The following is a 6,778-nucleotide window of genomic DNA, read 5'->3' as shown; positions in this document are numbered from 1 at the left end:
TCAAGCCCTCGCCTTTCAAATTCAATACCTCTCCTTCCAAATTCAACACCCCTCTACTCATGCCCAACCCCCTCACACCTCTCCACATACCCTCTACCTGGCACCTTCCTAGGAATATGCTCTAGGGGAGGTAGTCTCCTTTCTCCCTCTAGGACTCTCCACCTCCTGATCTTCTCTTGGCTTTATTAGAATAGGATTTCCCCACTTCCTTGGTTGTCGAATGCTTCCCTTGCTTCTTACGATGGCGTTTTGGGTTGACCCTCGAGCAACTTCTTCAACATCTCTCCTAAGATGGAAAATTTTTCATCCATCTTTCTTGTGGATGGCTGAAATTTGATTTTTGACATCTAAAAGTTGAGTGTAGAGATCTGAAATTTCATATTTCAACTGTCCGATCTCCCCTCCAATGCTTTGATGCAAACAAAATTTTGCAAATAAACGCTTCCTTTCTAAATACATAAAACAAACACAAACTCAAATAAAATTAAATAAGACACAACGACACCTTATCACTTTTATAAATTTTAGAGAAGAAAGATACAATGAAATGGTAACTTGTGGAGAGAAGAAATTGGTTAGAAGAAACCAAGACGAATTATAAGAGAGGGAAAAGAAGTTAGCTCGCAAGCTAACACAAACCCGCAGGTTTCATGCTCCAAAAATCATCACATAAGATCCTCTTTCAATAGCAGAAATCTGCTCCCATAAATAGGAAAGAAGCAGCCCAAAGAGCCGCCCAAACAGCCAACTAAAAAACAAGAAAACCCTTGGGAAAAAGCCACAGCAAAAACCAAACAGCCAAGGAGGAATCCCAAGAAAAAGAGCACGGCTGAACCGAATAGCCAGGCGAGCGGAACAGCCAGGAGCCGGAACCAAACAGCTAGCAAGGGGAACCGAAAAAGCAGGTAGCAGAACCAAACAACCCAGCAATGGAACCGGGAAGGCAGGAAACCGAACAGCCATCAAGGGGAACCGAGAAAGCAGGAGGGGGAGGCATTGCTTACATCATATTCTCCCCTGGTGGAAATTTCTCATCTCCTGAAGAGATGACTACAGAACTTCCATGACGTGTCAAAGGAGCCACATTTAACTCTTGTAATAAGGCCGCATATTTTCTCTGAATCATTTCTCTTTCTTGCTTAAACTGGGCTTGCAAAAGTTTCTTTCTCTTCTCGTATTTTTCTACACACAAGTACATTTGATATTGAATTTTGTACAACTCATTCTGGATGGGATTGGTAGAACTTCCTTGCGGCGGAATCCATTGACTCTTAGGAATACTTTCTTCAAGATAAATTGGCTTACTTTCTCTAACTTCAGATTCAATTACATCATGATTTTTCATTTTTTAAGGACTTAAAAAAAAAAGGAAGCCCCAACAAAAGCTTAAGACTCTGATACCAAATGATGCAAACAAAATTTTGCAAATAAACGCTTCCTTTCTAAATACTTAAAACAAACACAAACTAATTAAATAAGACACAACGACGCCTTACAACTTTATATATTTTAGAGAAGAAAGATACAATGAAATGGTAACTTGTGGAGAGAAGAAATAGGTTAGAAGAAAACGAGATGAATTATAAGAGAGAGGGAAAAGAAGTTAGCTCGCAAGCTAACACAAACCCGTAGGTCTCATCTCCAAAAATCATCACATAACATCCTCTTTCAACAGCAAAAATCTGCTCCTATAAACAGGAAAGAAGCAGCCCAAAGAGCCGCCCACTATAGCCAACCAAAAGGGGAGGAGAAAATCAATATTAAAGGCACGATTGGACCCCCACCCGAACAGCCACAGCAAGGGAACCGGGACAGCAGGGAGCAGGAACCAAACAGCCCAAAGCAAGGGAACCAGGACAGCACGGAGCAGGAGCCGAACAGCCCAAAGCAAGGGAAACGGGACAACCATGGAGCAGGATCCAAACAGGCAAAGGCTCAAAAAGACTTCTCCAATCAGTCACAAGGCTCCAAACACCAAACATCCAAAGGAACATGGGCCAAGCCCATTTAGCAAATTTCATCCCACAATTAAATGCCCAAATATACATGCCTTGCTTGCATCAATTCTCCCCTAGTGGAGAATTCTCATCTCCTGATGAGATCGACTTTAAACTTTGAAGATGCGGCATTACTAATGAAATTGAAATTTCGGCTCGATGAGACTCACCTGACAACCTAACACTCTGATACCAAAATGATGCAACCTAGAAATCCAAAAACCAAGAAGAGGACACTAGGCATGCAATAGAAAAAAAAACACCCATCTAGAATTGCAAAAAAAAAAAAAAACTTCCATTCAATTTGACAAATACACACACTAAACAACTCACAACAAACTTTCAACATCTAATAGAAATCACTTACAAATTATATTAGACCAAGACACAATATAACTTAAAAAATTTAGAGAGAAGAAAGATACATTTGGAGTGGTAACTTGTGGAAAGAAGAAATAGATTAGAAGTTCCGAGACGAAATAATAGAGGAAAAAGGGAAACAAGGCTAGCTCGCAAGCTAGAACAAAACCCGCAGGTTTTCTTTCTCCAAAAATCATCACATAACACTCTAAAAACTCTCCTAAACATCCCCTATAAATAGAAAAGAAAAGGAAGCCAAAAGCCATGCTCAATCGCCCACTACAGCCAACCAAAAGGGGAGGAGAATCAGCATTAAAAGCATGATTGGACCCCCACCGGAATATCCACAGCAAGGGAACCGGGACAGCAGGGAGCAGGAATTGAATAGCCCAAAGCAAGGGAACCGGGACAACATAGAGCAGGAGTCGAACAGCCCAAAGCAAGGGAATCGAGATAGCAAGGGAATCGAGATAGCAAGGGAGCAGGATCCAAGCAGGCAAAGGCTCTGATACCAATTTAATAGAAAACGCTTGTAGGAAATAAGAATTTCCTTTTCTGAAATTTAATTTCAGCACTTTGCAAATCAAAGTTTTAGAAAACTGTTAAACCGGTCCATTGGACCGATCCAGCAGGTCCACATGGGACCAGCCTAGGTGGAACAGAGGTGGAAGTTCTGCCTCTCTTGTATGCGTCAAATGCACGCCCGAGTCCAAGGGAGCAGTTAAGGAATGATTTTTTAGGGAGTTAGGAGGGAAATTTGAATGTAAGGACTATTTAGAGATTTCTTTTTGGATTGTAGGCATTAAATAATTTGTTTTCCTAGGGTTAGGGCATCTTGAGTTAGGCTAAATTTTGAGATCTCTAAGGTTTAGATTTTTGGGCTCTAGAGATTTGGTAGAGATAGATCCTCCTCTCGAATAGAGGATCAATTGTATCTTGCTTTTATTTATTCCATTAGTTTGATTTATTCAATAAAAATTACTGTTTTGCTTAATTTCAATTGGATTTGTGGAGTTTTCTCGCTATTTTTGCTTCTCTTTTTAGGATTACTTGAGATCTTCAAGTATTTTCCAAAAAAAAACTTGGATGAATAAAACCAGAGAAGTATTTTTTTATTGATAATAATAGAAGAAAAGCAACAATATACAATGGATCCTCAATTAGAGAGGAGGATTCGGCTCTCCCAATCTCTAGATGCCACTAGAGTCCAAAATAAACCTAAGAACAAATCTAATTTTAACCAAAACTCATTATGCCCTAACCCTAGGGAAACAATCTATTTAAAGCAAACAATCCCAATGGAAATATCTAAACAGGCCCTCCTTTCAAATTTTCCTCCAAAACCCTTCTTTCACTTGGCTGTTGGACCCCACAGGGAGGAGGCGGACTCATGCAGCATCTAGGGTAGAACTTCTATTCCGCCTTTGAAAAACAAAAGCCCGACAGGACAGGTCCAATGGACCAGGGTGTTAGCAATCACCACTGAGATTCTTCCACCCGCCACAATAGCTACACCTGTCAATATTGGACCCGACCCGAAAACCCGATCCGAACCCGACCCGTAATTTTCGGGTTTGGGTTGACCCGAACCCGAAGCGGGTCGGGTTCGGGTTCGGAAAACCGACCCGTTTACAAAAATGGGTCGGGTTCGGTCGCGACTGCCTCGAGCTGTCGAGCCGCCTGCGGCGTCTAGCGGTTCCGCGTCCGGCGGTTCTGCGACCGGCTTACGCGGATCGGGTCGGGTTGACCCGAAATCGAGGCGGGTCGGTTTCGGGTTTCGAAAACTGACCCGTTTATAAAAACCGGTTGGGTTGACCCGAACCCGAATAAATCCGGGTCACTTACGGGTCGGGTCGGGTTCGACCCGTAACCCGAAATTGACAGGTCTAACAATAGCCACAATCCTCTTGGTGGTCGGGGCATCCGACTGTGACAGTCGTTCTAATACAGAAATTCACCTGCGAGGATTTTCAGCAATAGGAGCTCATGATGCTGGCATATGCGTGCGGCGTGCAGAGATTTCAGCAATAGGTCATTGCACTGACAGATACGCACTGCGTGTAGAAGTTCTAGCATAATGGGGCATCCTAGTGGGCCCTTCAGATTCCAAGCCGTACATAGGGATGGCAGCAGCCATTGCAGTAGCTGAAGGGAATTGTAGCCCACCAAACTAGATGGTGGCTCCGATATTTCCTGTGTTGATAACAGCATTCGCTAGCTGGATGTTAGCACTGCGTCCCAGCAGGACCGTGAATGAGGTGTTCTTTAGATCCATCTACACAAATAAAAGGTAAGGGTTAATAATCAACATCTGATATATCACCCTACACTTTCAAAATGTAGAGATTACATAGAACAAACCAAAATAAATATAAGAAAGCAATAAAAATAAATTTAAAATCATGTTTCATGTAATTTCCAATGAATTTATTGAGTAATCATTTTTGGATGTTTGATATTCTAATTCGTTAAATGATCATTTCGAGAATATCTAAAATTTTGAGCCCATGCTGATTAGCTGCAACTACAGCGCTTAGACGACTAGCCAAATATAGAAAGAGAAATCAAACCCCAACAGAGTCGCCAAAAATCTGTGGTCTCTAAAAATTCGCGCCTCGACCTCTCCTGATTTCAGGGGAGATTTAATGGATTAAGTTCAGGGTAAATTTTCATAAGGCAGATTGGGATTGAAATAAGGCACTACCTAGAAATTTCGCCCTTATTTTGCAAAGACTTTATGAGCTAAGTTTTGGTTTCCTATATGCACAAACCCCTATAGTTAATTACTCATCTCGATAATGAGAGAGAACTTTCAATTAAGGCTAGTCATCAATTAGATACTTTGAAATACATAAAATCTGACATATAGTAGCAGCATTGGTTTAGGTGTTGAAATTTAATATTTAAAATTTCACCATCTTGCACTTAAAGCGAATGGTGGGGGAATGGATGATGAGCCCGATCAAGATCCCGTTATCCCGTCGTCCCGAGTCATCATGGTCCCTGGTATACTTAGTCATAGGAGGTAGTCGACCCAACTTGATCGAAGGATCCTTATCAGCAGTCATGGGGTGCTTCGTCCAAGAGTACCTTGTAGACCTTGAATGAATATTTGTCTAAAGGGACAAATTTGAATCCACCTTAGCTAACAAAGGGCTTTATGCCCTATCGATTCATATCTCAAGAATTTAGTGCCATTGGGAAGCATATGTGCTCTGATCATGTCCGTAATTTAGTGGTGTCATTTGACAGCAAAATTATTGAGTTCAGAGGGTCCCGATCATAACTGTTTACTTACGGTGTCATTTAGCAACAAAACTGTCAGTTAGAGGACATGTGTCACGACATTGCTGGTAGGAGATTATTTGAGAATGAATCCTAGTAATATTCTCGACCAGACACTAGATTTGTGCGAGCTGAAGTGTGTTTTCAAATTTGCCCGCCTCAACAAACTATTGCTGAGGGTGGATGGATTTTGTTTTAAGTATTTGATGGTCAAATTTTGATTTTAAATATTTTAAATTTCAATATTTTTGAAATTTTGAGTTTCATGGGCATTTGGGTCGTATTTGCTTGAAATTTGTGTGGATCGGTCTGGTTAAGTTTTTCTGTTAACGTGGCCCTCATCGGGGTACTTATGGAGACTTTCATTTTGTTAATTGTACCATGTTGACTCTATTAGTTGCCGACAGAGGATCAGATTTTAGTCGGTTATATGCTTTTAACGATGAATTTTTCTAATTTATCGGCCATGAAGACCCAATATGAACGAATAGAACAAATATTTCGGTCTACGTCGCAACCGTATATTTTTTCATTGGTTTAAGTTGTGATACCCCAAAATCTAATTTGGAAGAATTATTCATTTATCTTTTAATAAACAAAAGTCAGAGCTATCTAATATCATCTATCAGTAATAAAAATCAAAATATATTCTATAATTCAAAACATCAATATACAAATCGATATTTATTCCCAAAAATCATATACAATACTCATGATCTATACAATCATCACATAAGTCATGTCGACTCTCATCCAACCAAGGAGGATTCGACTTGAACTTCAGTTCCTTGACTTACACAGCATCCTCAGACGTTACGTGTGTACTTATAATACGCTCACTAGGGCCCATGTAGGTATATGATTTTACATGTATACAGGTTAACATGTGTGCATGTGCACTTCTATGTTTGTGTATACATAATATAGTGCACGTGTGGGGACATTTTTAAATGTACAATAGGTCTTCTGCGATAGCCTGTAAAGGCTAGTGTTTGTCTTAGCACTTCTATATTTGCCCGTAGATGACATGTTGAGTGCACAATGAGCCTTCTACAGAAACCCATAGATGCTTGCATTTGTTGAAGCTTTTCTGCATTTGTACATATGCAACATGTTGTACTCATGACAAGCCCGTT

The sequence above is a fragment of the Dendrobium catenatum genome, unplaced genomic scaffold (genome assembly GCF_001605985.2).
Source record: "Dendrobium catenatum unplaced genomic scaffold, ASM160598v2 original_scaffold_172295, whole genome shotgun sequence".
NCBI classification, from domain to species: domain Eukaryota; kingdom Viridiplantae; phylum Streptophyta; class Magnoliopsida; order Asparagales; family Orchidaceae; genus Dendrobium; species Dendrobium catenatum.
Note: the sequence above shows the minus strand (reverse complement) of the source record.